Genomic DNA, 16,810 nt, shown 5'->3' on the forward strand with positions numbered 1-16,810 from the left:
GCAGCCCCATGGACTGCAGCCCGCCGGGCTCCTCTGTCCATGGGGTTTCTCCAGGCAAGAATACTGGAGTGGGTTGCCATGCCCTCCTGCAGGGGATCTTCCCCACCCAGCGATCCATACTGCAGGCAGAATCTTTACCGTCTGAGCCACCAGGGACACTTGAGCTATTCAATTATATATCTAAATACTTTAGATAATTCTCCTTGGCTTTGTAGGGCCATGGGCAGGGCCCTGAAAGCAAACTCGTCCCAATTAGACCATAAAATTGACATTCCCTACATAAATTCTAATGATATATATAAATATCTTGAAGGTTGCATCATTTGTCACAAAGCTTCTGTTTCACAGTTCAAACCTTTTCTCTAAAATTTAAAAGTATTTAATCGATTTTAAAATATCAAATAAAATTGCATAGATATTAACATAAACAAATGCAAAAGCTCTAAAGACAAGCAAAATTTATAACCACCAAAGTTTAATATCAAAAAAGCCAATAAATCAACTAGCTCTTACTAAGATCTTACCCTGCCTACAATGCTAGGTGGAAAGATATTATAATACATAGTAACTACATTCATTCAAAATTTAATAGTGATGGTTGATGATATAATTTTGAATTTAATATTAACATTTACCTAAAAATGTAAAGTATCTGGAGTCATATGGTTTAAGAAAGTAGCAGAGAAGGAGGAAACAAAGTTCAGGAGGAAAACTGGCAAAATGTAGAATTCAGAAAACCTCAGATATGCAGATGATACCACTCTATTGACAGAAAGTAAAGAGGAACTAAAGGGCCTCTCGATGAGGTGAAAGAGGAGAGGCTTAAATCTCAACATTCAAAAAACTAAGATCACAGCATCTGGTCCCACCACTTCATAGCAAGTAGACATGGAAAAAGTGGAAACAGTGATGGATTTTATTTTCTTGGGCTCCAAAATCACTGCAGATGGTGACTGCAGCCATGAAATTAAAAGACACTTGCTCCTTTTCCTTGGAAGGAAAGCTAAAACAAACACAGAAAACATATTAAAAGGCAAAATATCGCTTTGCAGACAAAAGGCCACATGGTCAAAGCTATGGTTTTTCCAATAGTCATATATGGATGTGAGAGTTGAACCATAAAGAAGGCTGGGCACTGAAGAATCGAGACCTTCAAAATGTGCTCCTGTAGAAGACTCTTGAGTTTCTTGGACTGCAAGGAGATTAAACTGGTCAATCCTAAAGGAAATCAACACTGAATATTCATTGGAAGGATTAATGCTGAAGCTGAAGCTCCAATACTTTGGCCCACCTGATGTGAAGGGCCAACTCATTGGAAAAGACCCTGATGCTGAGACAGATTGAAGGCAAAAGGAAAAGGGGATGGTAGAAGATGAGATGGTTAGACAGCATCACTGACTCAATGGACATGAATCTGATCAAACTCTGGGAGACAGTGAAGAACAGGGAAGCCTGGCATGCTGCAGTCCACAGGGTCTCACAGAGTCGAACATAGCTGAGCGACTGAACAACAACAAGGATTCAGACAGCATCTCCAGAAAGATAGATCTTTTTATCTCTGTAGCAGAGTGCCTGTCAAGCAGCATTTGTTTAATAAATGTTTGTGGAACTAAATTCAGTTGCTCATCATATGAAAAGACATTTCACTGAAGCAAAGTACACCATGCACAACTGGAAGAATGAGGGAAGAAGAATCATGTGCAAAGAATTCTAACTCAGAGAGAGGGGGCAGTTTGGAGAGGCAAGGTTGAAGATGTCAGCTTTTGATCATTTCTTCCTCCTTTAATGTTCTCGGCTGCCCACATTTAAGTTTTCTTATGTTTCTTTCTTGCGTGTTTAGTCTACTGAGGCAGTCCTGTGCCAGTCTCAACTAAGATAAGAAGTACATCAACAATCTGAGCCCTTCTACCTAATGGAACTTAAAGTTAAGTCATCCTCACAGAAAGTCAAAGTGTTACTCAGTGACACTTGTGTCCAGCTCTTTGCGATCCCATAGATTGTAGCCCACCAGACTCCTCTGTCCATGGGGATTCTCCAGGCAAGAATACTGGAGTGGGTTGCCATTCCCTTAAACAGACACAAAACCCAGTGACTTTTCATTAGCAACTAGAATATACAACTGTTGCTCTGTCTCTACCAGATTCTAGAGCTGCCCTCTGGATGGAACACAGCATCTGGTCTGCCCTTTACTCCCTTTGGAAGCATCTCTGCCTCTTCTTACTTCTGATCAGCTACATCTCCAGTATGTCTTCTGCAGACTAGAACCTGATATGTTCACAAACTACTAGCGTGAACCAGGGAGTCCTCCTGTCTCACCCTATGTTCTCTGGAGCTGGACATCCTTTGTGCATGACTGGCTACTCTACCTGCAGAGCAACCCCTTAGTGAAGGCTCTGTCTCCCGCCTTATGCTGTGCCTGCTGTGTGAATATGGATTCATGTCTCAACTCTCTTCAATTCCGGACTTCTGTGATGTGTGACTACAAGCAAATGTTTTTGTTTTGTCCCTAGGCAGTGAGGCTTGGCAGGAGTGCTAAGTTGGAATTAGGTTTCAGAGAGTCTTGAATGCCACATGAAAGGAACTGGGAAATGTCTGATAATCAAAGGAGAGTCTTTGAAAAATTTGAAGTGGAGACATGGGACAGAGAACTAGGATTTTAGCATGATGAATCTGGAAATTAATTATAGGTTAAAAAAAATACCACCTGCAATTGGTACACACAGCTTGGTTGAGCAAGATGAATTCACTTTTCATCCCGTGACATATACCATTGTGATGATGGCGATCTTTTTCTGGACTTAATTAAAAGTTCTAAAACATCTAAAAGTAGCTTGACAAATTGCTAAATTGTTATGGAGAAATTTCAATTAAAATACTACTGTTTTGATTAAAATAAAGAAAAAGCTATATATGGAGAAAATAATTACTAATGAAAATGTGACTGCTTTCGAAGTATTTGAGAATAAAACTCATCTGGAATATTTTCTGAAACAAAATAGAATATTTTTCAAAGGATAGGTCAGTTAGGCATCATCACAAGGAAGCTTAACATGCTAAGTAATAAAATTCTGTAGGGAGGCTTTAAAATAGATGCACTGTATTCCACCTTCACTGTCATGGTGGCTCCAACGGTAACGCGTCTGCCTGCAATGCGGGAGATCTGGGTTCGATCCCTAAGTTGGGAAGATCCGCTGGAGAAGAAAATGGCACCCCACTCCAGCACTCTTGCCTGGAAAATCCCATGAATGGAGGACCCTGGTCGGCTGCAGTCCATGGGGTCGCAAAGAGTCAGACACAACTGAGCGACTTCACTTTCACTTTCACTTTCACTGTCATAAGGTACTCTACACTTAAAAGATGGTTGAGAGAATTTCATACATAGTCACATACATGAGTTGGATTTCATGTATGTGCTTTTTATCACAATAATATAAAAATCAAATTGTCTCATACTTTGGGATGAAGTGTGTTAATGTTTTCTTCTGTGAATAAGAAAAACATAACCTGTATCAGAGAATATTTTTTCTAATCAAATTATGTAACACTGTTTTGTTCTGAAATGGCTTTACTTTGATTTTCAAACTAAGAAATATTTTCAGTATATACAACCATATTTTTAACATTATGATAAAAAATCTAAAACATTAAATTATCAATTTTCTGTTTAAATAAATCATATGCCATATATTTTTAGATTATTTTAACTGAATATTTGTCCTGTTAAAAAAAAAAGACAATTTTAAACACAGTCATAGAAATTTTCAGTACTTAGAAAGCAATGGGTTAGAGGCAGAAAAACCTAATATGTCTGACTCCTAAACAGCAGACTTTGCCAACTGGTTTGTTATTTCAATTCTCCAATTAAAATTGATTCATGTTAGCTGTGTTGTTAATTATTAGTAGAAGTGAAAAATGTCTTCATCTTTTCCCTAGATTTATTTAGTCTAGGATTTGAGTACATAAATCCTTTTTTCAGTCTCACCCAAGTAAGTTACAACAGACTCCACATAATTACATACCTGAGAAAATTCAGTATGATTTATGTGAAGGTTAGAGCTAGGGAATTCATGCTAAATAAAAAGGATTTTTCCCAAAACCCCATGTCCTTATTATTTTGGAGTGTTAAATAAGTTTAAAGGCAGGACTATTTGATTGATCCTCTTTTCCTAAATGGAAGCCCTTGGAAGCACCTGTGTCACTTTGCTATACACCTAAAACTAATACATTGTAAGTCAACTCTCTCTCTCTGCTCTGCTAAGTCACTTCAGTCGTGTCCGACTCTGTGTAACCCCATAGACGGCAGCCCACCAGGCTAATGTTGTTTGTTTTACGGGAAAAAATTACTTCCATGGGAGATGAGATCTGATCTTTGAGTTTATCATTCCATATCTTGAGAAATATAAGATTATATTGTTTTTTTAACCTCACTGAAATCTCTATTGATATGCTCTTCTTTGGCTTTGTATGGAATGCCTAGGATATGGTAGATTCTAAATAGTTACTGATTAATTAACAAAACAGAACTAACATTTTTGTGAGACTTCAGGTATTCATTTTGTCAAACAAAGACGTACCTTGGATTTTGCAGTGAGATAGATTAGGATTCCGTTCCAGGCTCAACAACTTACTAGTCATGTGTTCTTGGGCTAATTACTTTCATTCCCTTTCCTGTCAAATGAAGATAATATATTGAGGTTACTGAAGATTGCATTTAGATAAAATAAGCATTGAACATGGTGCCCAGTAGATGTGTGAATGAATGAATCCCCCTCAAAACTCTAAGAGGGTAGTGTAAGGAAGCCAGAAAACTAAGGTTCAAAAAGTTGAACAAGTTGCACAGAAAATAAGTAGCAGAGTTGGGACCCACACCCAGCTGTGTCTGCAACCTGAAGGGTGTTTCCACTGTTGTTGCAAGAAATGTTAGTGGCATTTTCCATTCCAATATTTCCTTAAAGGATGTATGTTAGTGAACTCCAGTTCATTTGTCATATTCTGCCTCACCAGAAATCTCTTTAGGTTGGAGTTAGTATCATTTATTAACATTTCACTCCCTGCCCAACACGTTTATAATTGGATGGTATGATAAATGATCCTGTACGGGCCCGCATACTAACATCTTTGACCTTCCTCTGACATTTTTTATGCAGAATTCCTTTTAAGTGCCTTGCATACTGTTTCATGTGCCCTCTTTTAAAGCAGATATGCATTGATCTTGACATCTTCATTGTCTAAGCTACCACCTGACTATAAATTAGCACTTCTAGACGCTATTGTTTCATTATTTTATTCACATCACTCTTAAAACAGGTACCACATTTGTATCTAATTGTTTGTTTCTTTTTATTACCCACCTTTTTAGCTTGATTGTGAGCTCTCATAGATGGGAACAACTTTCTCATCTTTTTATATGTGGTGGGCTGCTATCTATGGAGCCGCACAGAGTCGGGCACAACTGAAGTGACTTAGCAGCAGCAGCAGCAGCAGCAGCATGGTGCTTGGCACATAGTTGATGCTCATTAAGTACCTAAATCAACACTACTATCACAGGTTATAATAGTTATGCTTTTATTATTCTTTATTAATAACCCCAGAGAGTGATAATTATCTATACTTTTATGATCCTGTCAGTTTTATAATTTCTCACCTAGAAATTTTGTGTTCCCTGTCATTATAGAAATATTCAGAATTCTCAAGCAGCTATTGCAGAAATTGTTTGGAGTTTAAGCCACAATTCCTTTACTAGGCAAAGGAATATACACAAATTCCCTATATTTCTGTAAAGTGTCAATGTTCATAAAACATGATGCTTAATCAAGAAAGCCTCTTTTGGAACTCTTAGTCTTGATGTGATGAGGTAAGGGTGGGTTGGGGGCAAGCAGGGTATATGTAGTCAAGAAGAGAGGCACTGATTTCTAGTTATATGATAAGTAATTTCTGGAGATATAACATACAGCATGGTGACTCTAATTAACAATACTGCATTGCATATTTGAAAGTTGCTGAGATTCAGTCTTCAAAGTTCTCATCACAAGAAAAAATTGTAACTATGTGAAGTGAAGGATGTTAAGCTGAACATATTGTGGTAACTATTTCACAATATATACATACATTAATATCACTATGTTGCACAACTTAAACTAATCCAACTTTATAGTATGTCAATTCTATCTCAATTAAAAATGGTAAAAGAAGAATGAAGATAAAGAGGAGAGAAACAAAGGATTCCCAGCAGTTTTGGGGAACTATGGTGATGAGCTGTGGATGGAACACTTGTCAGCTTTTCTTGTCTTTTCTGATGTCCCTTGGGCAATTCTGACCCCACAGTAAAGTCTATATCTTTTGATCCTTCCCCTAACTATACAAAGAATAATTTCCTTAACTGAAAGAATATGTGTTTCTTTACATCGTTTTTAAGTAATTTATATAAGGGACCTTCTATAATAAAATTTAGCATTATTATACTTAAGAAATGTTACCCAGGAAAATTGTTCCTCTGAGTCCTGTAAAGGAAAATAAACTAAATTCGCTATAAACTATAAAGGCTAAGAATATATAAAGCTAAATATTCTAATTAAATAAAACAGAATAAAGTTAATGATACATATTTCTTCTGGTAATTGAGAATTAATAATAAAAGATAGGAGATTTCCTATTATGTTGTTTAGTCGTGAAGTCATGTCCAACTCTTTTGTGAACCCGTGGACTGTAGCCCCCCAGTCTCCTCCGTCCATGGGATTTCTCAAGCAAGCATACTGGAGTGGGTTGCCATTTCCTTCTTCAGGGGCTCTTCCTGACCCAGCAGTTGAACCCATGTCTCTTATGTCTCCTGCACTGGCAGGTGATTCTTTACCACTGAGCCACCTAGGAAGCCCTGAGCTTTCCTTTATGAATGTCAAAAATATCCAGCTATTGTAGGATTTGAATTACCTAAATTTCTCCCCCAAACCCCTCAAACTATACAGATTAAAAAGTACTTTGAGTCTTCTGGATTGCAGCCTTCAAAAAAAATAGGGAACCCTCTGTCTTACTCGCCAGCATGCCCGGCACTGGTTCTCATGTGACTGCACTGAACCAGAGACAACATTCCACTCCCCACCATATGTATTTCAATCCTTTAGTAGAAATTCAGTTTAGCTAGATTACTTTTACTTTAATAAAGCATGATATTAATGAAAACGATGGGTATGAGGTGAGGTTTTGTTGCTTGTTTTAGACAATCTCTTGAGTATGAGGGCTTTATACACCAGGTTCTGAGCCCTTTTACAAGATTGTCTGCCCCATCTTCCCCAGCCCAGGGGAGCTCTCAGTCTAATTTTCTCTGTCCCCTTCATCCTTTCAGTCTCCCCCATCCTTGCCTCTGGAAGATAGAAAGTCATCATGTATAAGGATGCATCAAAACTATACTGAGAGAGAGATCAGTATCAGTAAAAGAACAGTTGGTTCTTGTTACAGATGTCCCACTGTGATGAAATGTAAAGATCTGGGGTAATTTAGAAATAAATGAGCTTTGGCTACAGGGGGACAGAATTTAGGTAGAGAGAGGCAAAGAAAGGGGAAATAAAGGTGAGAGAGAGATAGGAGGGCTTCCAGTACCCACAGGAAGTGACACTGGCTCTACGAAATGACCCTGAGGGGACATGTACAAATTGTTTGTACTGTTTTGGACTCTGCATATATTTCTAAGTAGCTGCACTCGAGATCAGGTCTCTCTGGGGGATGAACTGAGGCAATAACTTTTTCCAGCTATTGCCAATATATATATAGTCTGAACGATTTCACCCACGTAACTCTATGGGTCAGGGTGTTACTTGCACAAAACAGCTAATAAAAGGGAACAAGTCAAGATTTGCCCTTATGTCTGTATGAATTCCAAGTTTGCAATATTTTCTCTCTATATCTTGCTAAACATTTTATTTAGGAGGTGGAGAAAGGCAGAAGCAGATAAAAGAAAGGCCAAAAGGAAGAGATAAAACAAGTAAGAACTAATTTGAGCTTTTCCCAAAAGAGCAGATCTCAGTAGAGTTCAAAGTTACAGTTGTTTGAGAAGAGAGAAGAAAAATTGATCAGTGGAAAGTCAAAGAGCAGAGTGAAAACCCTGTTGTCTAAAAGGAGGGAGATAGCACAAAATTTAAAAATACCTTAGTGGCAACTTTTGTTTTGAATTTTCCATAAACTTGGAGTGTCCCTTAGTGTCCCTTCCAATTCTATTGGCTAAATCCATAGTGAAAGTGAGTAAAAGTCGCTCAGTCGTGTCCGACTCTTTCAGACCCCATGGACTGCAGCCTACCAGGCTCCTCCGTCTATGAGATTTTCCAGGCAAGAGTACTGGAGTGAGTTGCCATTTCCTTCTCCAGGAGATCTTCCCAACCTAGGGACTGAACCTGGGTCTCCCGTATTGTAGGCAGATGCTTTACCGTCTGAGCCACCAGGGAAATCCGCAGAGTTTATCCCAATGTAACTACACTAATTCTTCCCAGCCCACTCTAGCTCCTCTCAGATCACTTTCTTGACTCTGCCTAAGGGAAGGTTTTCAGAGAGATAGTTAACTTCCTCCTCCCAATGGTGAAGGTGAAGTCGCTCAGTCGTGTCCTACTCTTTGCGACCCCATGGACTGTAACCTACTAGGCTTCTCCGTCCATGGGATTCTCCAGGCAAGAATACTGGAGTGAATTTCCATTTCCTTCTCCAGGGGATCTTCCCGACCCAGGGATCGAACCCGGGTCTCCTGCATTGGAGGCAGACACTTTAACCTCTGAGCCACCAGGGAAGCCAAAGAACTCAGCAATTAAGATGGTTTATGCTAATATAACGGAGAAGGCAATGGCAACCCACTCCAGTACTCTTGCCTAGAAAATCCCATGGACAGAGGAGCCTGGTAGGCTGCAGTCCATGGGGTTGCGCAGAGTCGGACATGACTGAACAACTTCACTTTCACCTTTCACTTTCATGCATTGGAGAAGGACATGGCAACCCACTCCAGTATTCTTGCCTGGAGAATCCTAGGGACTGGGGAGGCTGGTGGGCTGCCATCTATGGGGTTGCACAGAGTCGAACACGACTGAAGCGACTTAGCAGCAGCAGCAGCAGCATGCTAATATAAATACTGTTTTATGCAAGGCATTGCTCCCAAAAGCAATTATTACTATAAACTTTTGGAGTGTCTGTTCCAAAAACCAAGTTTCATCAGTCCTCTTTCAACTGTGTATTACTATCTTCCAATGAAAGAGTCTTTACAGAGTCTTGCCCAGTCAATAAACAATAAAGAAAAGCCTAATGATCATTGATGAACATGACAAGATGTGTACCTAATCCAAAAGGAAGCAAAAAGCTACTTTCTCTGAAAGAGAATCTTGGAGGTTTTCTTGCCCTTCTAGAAAAAAAAAAAGTTTTAATTTAGAAGAGAAGGGATTCAATATTAGTTAACATTCTTTCAGACACCCCATTTTCACTGGAACAAAGTCTAGACTGTCTGGTATAAGGTATTCATTATATTATTTTTATTCAATGAATAAAAAATATTTATTAAATATCTGTAGAAGGACATCCTATTGAGAGATTGGGCAAACAAAATAACTAAGCTTAAAAAATCTAGTAATAAGTAGTAGCCAAGAGCTCAAAATCATTATTAAAATAAAGCTATAGTCAACTTCATAATATATAATGGTTCATGCACAGCAAGTTGTGAAAGTGAAAGTCGCTCAGTAGTATTCAACTCTTTGCAACACCATGGACTATACAGTCCATGGAATTCTCTAGGCCAGAATACTGGAGTGGGTAGCCTTTCCCTTCTCCAGGGGATCTTCCCAACCCAGGAATACTGGAGTGGGTAGCCTTTCTCTTCTCCAGGGGATCTTCCCAACCCAGGGATCAAACCCAGGTCTCCCACATTGCAGGCAGATTCTTTACCAGGTGAGCCACAAGGGAAGCCCAAGAATACTAGAGTGGGTAGCCTATCCCTTCTCGAGCAGATCTTCCCTACCCAGAAATTGAACCGGGGTCTTCTCCATTGCAGGCGGATTCTTTACCAACAGCAAGTTATAAGATGGGCTCATTTTCTCATGGATGGCAGTCAATTAATCAGCCATTGATTGCATATTCTCACCAATTACCAATGCCTTATTACTAATTGACCAGTCCCTGCCGATTAGAGAAATAGATAGATACATAGATAGACAGTTATAGGTGACACCGTTTTGCTTTGCATTGATCTAATGAACCCACTTAATATGAGCAAAATGCTTTGAATGAATCCATATGTGTAAGATGAGTACATTCGTAGAAAAAAAGAAGAAAAATACATGTATCAGACTTGCATTCTTCAAAGATAAAGATAGTAAACTAAAAACAAAACATGACTTTTTGATCACCTGAAGCAATGAATTCAACCTTTTCCATTGTATCTCTTCACAGTTACAGGAATCTACTTGGGTACATTTTACACAGCACCTAGTATACCTGTGTTGTTGCTTAAATATAAAACTAAAAATAATGGCTCTTGTAATAAGAATCATAACCTTGAATAATTAAGGAAATCATGAGCGTTTTGGTTGGATAATATCATCATAAACCAAACGTATTTCTTCCTTTAAATCACCAAGTGCCAATGGATCTTACAAAATAAAGTATTATCCTTTCGCTTCTAGTGGACAATATTAAATACTTCCATAGGAATGGTCTAAATAAAATCTAGCCTTGGGGCCCATTAGTTCACTATTGGGAGCTGAAATTGTGTGAGTATACGAGATCCCAGAGAGGTTGTGCAGAACAAGAAAAGGCAAGTGTGAGGCAGATTGAATCCAAATGATATTTGAGTACATGGCACAATTTTCCACTGATCTAATAGCTCAGGTGACATAAGCACAATTGTTTCTACTTCATTCATTCCTTTGGGATGAGTAACTCACTAAAATTTAAATTCCGTAAAACATCTTCCACTGTAAAATGAATTGTGGTCATTTTGACCTCTTACAGCAGGATTTAAAGCAATGCGTTAAAAAAGAGAAATATCTATAAAGGAAATTTCTACAATGAACCTCAGGCACACTGGATTAAAGCAAAATACACCCGTTCTCCACTCTTTTTTTCTCTTTACATACAAACTCGGTGATTCTGCTATAAATTCTCTCCTTTTCCTGAGCCAGATGCTTTCTGCTTTTCATCCACTATTTATCAATCCTCAAACAACTAACTCCAATGATTAAAAGAGACACACGGGTGGGGGAAGGTGAGGAAGCTAATCCAGGAAAGAAAGGTTTAACGTTGTGTTACTTTCACAAAGAAATACTAAGTCTTCCTTACACATAAGGTAAGGGTCTCTTCTATTTGTTGTATTTGGGGAGGAACAGAGAGTGACTCTACAATTTCTGGATTTTTTTTTCTCTCCTTTCCCCCTCTTCTTTTGTGAGGAGACCCATCTGCCCACTTTCAGGTTTGCATATTGACAAAGGAAAAAGCACAATCCTAAACCCCCATGAAAACAAAGTTCTACTCTTGTCGTTTCCTGTATCACATAGTTTTTCTTTAACTTACAGTTCCATGACTAAGATCTGCCTTCATGAAGTCTGTCCTGTGTAACTGTAACAATGTATAAGAATATGGGAGTGACTAGGAAAGAGGGCAGTCACTGCTATCCAGGGGACAAACAGGGAATGCAGGACTGGACTGGCTGGTCTCCACAAGCCCTCTCCAGCTCTGCACTGCTGGTATTTAGAGCACAACATAACACTGTACCAAGCACTGATTCTAACTAGAATAAGAAAAGTCTACATGTAAGAAGTCTCTTAGCCCAGCTACCTTGACTGATTCTCAAACCGCTTATGATCCTTTAGGATTTATTCTCTAGGACCCAATAAGAGATGGTTCACAAGGTAAAAAGTTTTGGAGCATGCTAATAGCTCCAAAAACAAACCAGGTAACAAGTCGGGTCCCATGAAGAGCCAGTTTGAAGATCTCAGCCATTACAGTAGACAACAAATGATGGAATTTCCCCTCAGAAATTATTGAAGTTGCGGTCTGTGAAAACTTCAGGAACCCCAAGATTACATTCCACAACATCACAACACTCTGCCTTCCACCAGTATAAGCATCACAGTGTTTATTATTATTCAATTCAAGGGCAAAAAACAATCATTTCTTATATGTTTCTACTTTATTCAAATAGGCTGATCCCTCCTTATTGAAAGTGATTCAAGAGAAGCTGTTAAAACCCTCCATATACATACTATAATGGGCTTCCCAGGAGATGCTAGTGGTAAAGACCCTGCCTGCCAGTGCAGGAGACACAAGAGAGACGGGTTTGATATTGGGCTGGGAAGATTCCCCTACAGGAGGGCACAGCAACCTACTCCAGTATTCTTGCCTAGAGGATACCATGGACAGAGGAGACTGGCGGGCTATAGTCCATAGAGTTGCAGAGTCAGACACAACTGAAGCAACTTAGGACACACACGTGTACTATAACAAATATCTCCCAAGACATCGTATGGTTCCCAAATCTAAGTTTAAATAGCTTTTACAATGAATAATTTCCCTTTTGAAGATAGTAAATTATAACTGAACAATGTAAGTAACTCAAATCCTTAACGATTCTAAAAAATGAAAATTACTCTGATATATAAAACTTCTAAAATAAATTCTGCCACCAAATAATTTCTACTCCACTTTATATCATATCATTTCTGTAATAACATTAACCATGAACTTATGTATATATTCAGTATCTAAAAAAATCAACAGAGCTGTAATGATGAATGTGTGGCTTGCACTTATCACCAAATAATTCACTTGGGGACTGTGAGCTAGCTGCATAGTTTAAAGAGGGCTCACTCTCAAGTAGAAATACTCTGTAAGATGCATTGCAAAAGACAATGGGTTTTTTATTTAGCTGTCATTTCTTATGAATTTTCATAACAATGAGTTAACATATTAACAGTTACTGTGGCATTGGGTCCCATCCTTTCACGGCAAATAGATATGGAAAAAATGGAAACAGTGACGGATTTTATTTTCTTGGACTCCAAAACCACTGTGGATGGTGAGTGCAGCCATAAAGTTAAAAAACACTTGCTCCTTGGAAGAAAAGCTATTACAAACCTAAACAGCATATTAAAAAGCAGAGACATCACTTAGCTGACAAAGATCCATATAGTCAAAGCTATGGCTTTTCCAGTAGTCATGTATGGATGTGAGAGTTGGACCATAAGGAAGGCTGAACACCAAAAAATTAATACTTTTGAATCATAGTGCTGGAGAAGACTCTTGAGAGTACCTTGGACAGCAAGGAGATCAAACCAGTCAATCCTAAGGGAAATCAACCCTGAATATTCATTGGAAGGACTGATGCTGAAGCTGAAACTCCAATACTTTGGCCACCTGATGCAAAGAACTGACTCATTAGAAAAGATCCTGATGCTGGGAAATATTGAGGGCAAGAGGAGAAGAGTGTGACAGAGGATAAGATGGTTGGATGGCATCATTGACTCAACAGACATGAGTTTGAACAAACTCCAGGAGGTAGTGAAAGACAGGAAAGCCTGGCATGCTGCAGTCCATGGGACCGCAAAGAGTCGGACACGACTGAGAGACTGAACAACAACTCTGTGGCATGCATCTCAGTGAATTTCAAATGTTCACTCATAAGTATAAGAGTATTTGTGAGTGCTTGATAAAAGTGAAGATTTCTAGGCCCATCCCCTGGGAATCTGACTAGGTAGAAATGCCAGAAAGCCACCAAAACACTCAAGATCATTCTATGCAGCACAGTTATAGAAATCTTGACAGCTATCATTTAAAAGTGGCGTGAAGGGGTTTTGTAAGCAGAAGGGTGCTTCCAATCTGAGGCAGAGGCCAAATAAAAGATTGATAGTAACTGTATTAAGAGAGTTAATTGTTTAAATCTTGGCTCCATTGACCTGCAGGCTTGGGAAGAGATTCAGTTTTCTGAGGAACCCCTGGGGAAATCACAGGCTTCTCTGTTGAACTTGGCCTGAATCCCCTTTAGTCCAAGGAGCTGAGCTGAGCAGGAAGATAGGCAGTCCAAAAGCATAGATAGTTTTCACTGTGTGGGTCACTGACCACAGCTGCTGCAGCACTTTCAGAGACCAGAAAAGCAAGTGGGGAAGCAATTCCATAGGCAGCATGGTTGGTCAGCTCACCTTGCATTATTTAGGGCTGCCAGGTTAAAAAGGGCTGCAAGCCTGGCAGCTTTTGCAGAAGCAGAGCAACAGCAATCCAGCCACAGCCCAAGGTGAGTGATGCCCATGGCCAATGTGGAGCAAGCAAAAATCAACTGCCTGTAGTCGAGTCAAAACTAGTCAAAACTAAATATCAGATCACAAATGGGAACCAATTTTGTGTCTGTGTGTGAGGACAAACTTATTTGTTCCCAGAATTCTTCTTGCTCAGTCCCTGGGGGAACAGGGAGGAGGTGGACAGTCTCTCTATTTAAATCATATTATTTACAGCATTCTGTGCCTCATTAATAACACTGTGTAGTGAGCTCTCCATTGTCATCACTAATGCTATTCAGGCTCATAGACATGTTTGTTAAGGGCATTTAAAAAAATAAAACTAGTAACTGCAGACTTAAAAGAGTATTCACAACTTAAAAGTTGAGAGTTATGATTTTATTCAGTGGGAATTTTTAGGACTTAAGACATAGAGGCAGCAGCTCAAGTAACCCTGAGTGAACTGCTACAAGGAGGAGTCAGGTTACAAAGAACTTTTGTAACAGAGGGCAAGTAGTCTGACATCAAAAGACTATTGTGAATTAAAGAAAAGCAGATATCCCAGGTTAAGGAAGTTAGTGCTTTTCTATATATTGGAAGATACAAGAGTCTGGGCTCAGGGAAATCATTCCTTTGATAAGCGCCTCAGCTGTCTGCGGCCAGTATCCTGTGTTGCCACATCCTGAGTTTCCTCTGGGCTCACCATAGGGAGTGGCTGCATCTGACCGTTTCTAGATGGGACGTATTCTTTCCTTCCTGAGTTCCCTCAGGGCTCACCAGCTCACCATTAGCCATTCTCGGTGGCTATAATTGCTGATGACTGTGACAATCTTTGTTTACTAATATGGCAGGAAATACTGAATCTTGTTTGTCTGGTTACATCCTTCATGAGCTAAACCTGTTTCATTAAAATCACTCTTTCTTGAACTTCTTCAGTAAAATGCATGTCAGTGGCCAGCCTATCCCCCAGGGACCTGTCATGGCCCAGCACTTCCTTCAACCAGACCCACAGCAAACCCAGACCACTGTCCATCTAACTGACGTGGGAGCCCTGCCACACCTCCAGTATGACCAGTAACGTGCTGATTTCTGATGCAAGCTGGAAAACATTCTGATGGATTGACAGATGGAGGAGAACAATTCTCACTTCTGAGGGGTACCTAGGCTCTCCAGTGTGCCACCAGCTGGGGCCAGGCTTCAGGCTTCACCCTATAGACTATAATTTAACAGAGAGTTAGTCAAGAAAACCAGCAAGTTGTCAACTAGGCTCCATAGGTTTTGAAGCACTGAAATTGGTCTATTCCCCGGAAAGTGCAGTGTTCTACATGCATCCCTTCAGTTCAGCCTTCCCACAGCAGACAGCACAAACAGGAAAAGGGGGACAAATATTTAGAGATGTTTCCCTTTAAGATGAACTTCAGTGGAGTCCCACGTAATGAGCAAACAGCTGCTGTGGATGTACCATGTTTCAGATGCCAGAGCAGCACTGGCTTTACAGTGATGTCGGGGTTGGATATGCATGGTCCCTGTCTTTGTGCAACAAACATGCAATGAATAAATAAATACATAATTATGGATGCTGATAAACTCTCTGCTCATAGAAAAGGGCATAATGCTGTAAGTCATAAGACCAAACTAACTCTACCTGGGAGAAGGGTAGCTCTCCACAGAAGGTATCATTAGGTTAAAATTGGTTGAGTAATAAACCATAGGGAGCGAGGTAAGGAGCATTCCAGGCCAAGTGACTGGCAGTGGGAAAGTCCTGGGAGGGAACAAGCTTGATACATTCAGGGAATTGAAACGGACCAGCAGGGCTGGAACATAATGAGCAGGCAGGACAGAGGCAGGGGCTCTTTGGGAGGATGGAAACAGGCCAGACCGCCCAGGGCTTGTAGGACTTTGGGTTTCATTTGAGCCACAATGGGAGGCACTGCAGGATTTTATGAAGAGGAATCACATAAACTGAACTGCATTTTTAAAAGGCCACAGGCTGACTGTGCAGAGGAAGCAAGAAAAGAAGCGAGGAGACAAATACTGAAGGCAGGTAACTATGGCAAATGATGTGGTAGGATGGAAACGGACAGAGAGAGTGAGGTAGATATTTATAAATCAATGTAATTAAAACCAAAAGCTCCCAAGCTAGAAATCCTCCCCACAAAGGCAGTGGACAGAGAAAACTTCCATTACTGCATGAGCATCAAACCAGAATGCTATGTGCAGCACAGGCCATCTGCACACATTATACGGCTGAGCAGATACGCCCTATTCCATACAAGTTCTCAAGAGAAACAGTGACTAGTCTCAAGTAAGAAGACTTGACAAATCCATTTGTCACATACAGCTAATCCTAGATTCACCCAATAACTGGGGAGGCCATTTGTGTTTGCTAATTGCCATTATCCCACCACCCCGCCCCCACAAAAAAAGAATAAACTTCTCATATCTTTAAGGAGATAGCTTTGCAAGTTGCAATGAGGTTGGGGGCTTCCCAGGTGGCACAGAGGTAAAGAATCCACCTGCCAAGAGACAAAGTTTCGATCTCTGGGTCAGGAAGATCCCTTGGAGAAGGAAATGGCCTTCTACTA

Source organism: Budorcas taxicolor, chromosome 9 (genome assembly GCF_023091745.1).
Source record: "Budorcas taxicolor isolate Tak-1 chromosome 9, Takin1.1, whole genome shotgun sequence".
Classification (NCBI taxonomy): Eukaryota; Metazoa; Chordata; class Mammalia; order Artiodactyla; family Bovidae; genus Budorcas; species Budorcas taxicolor.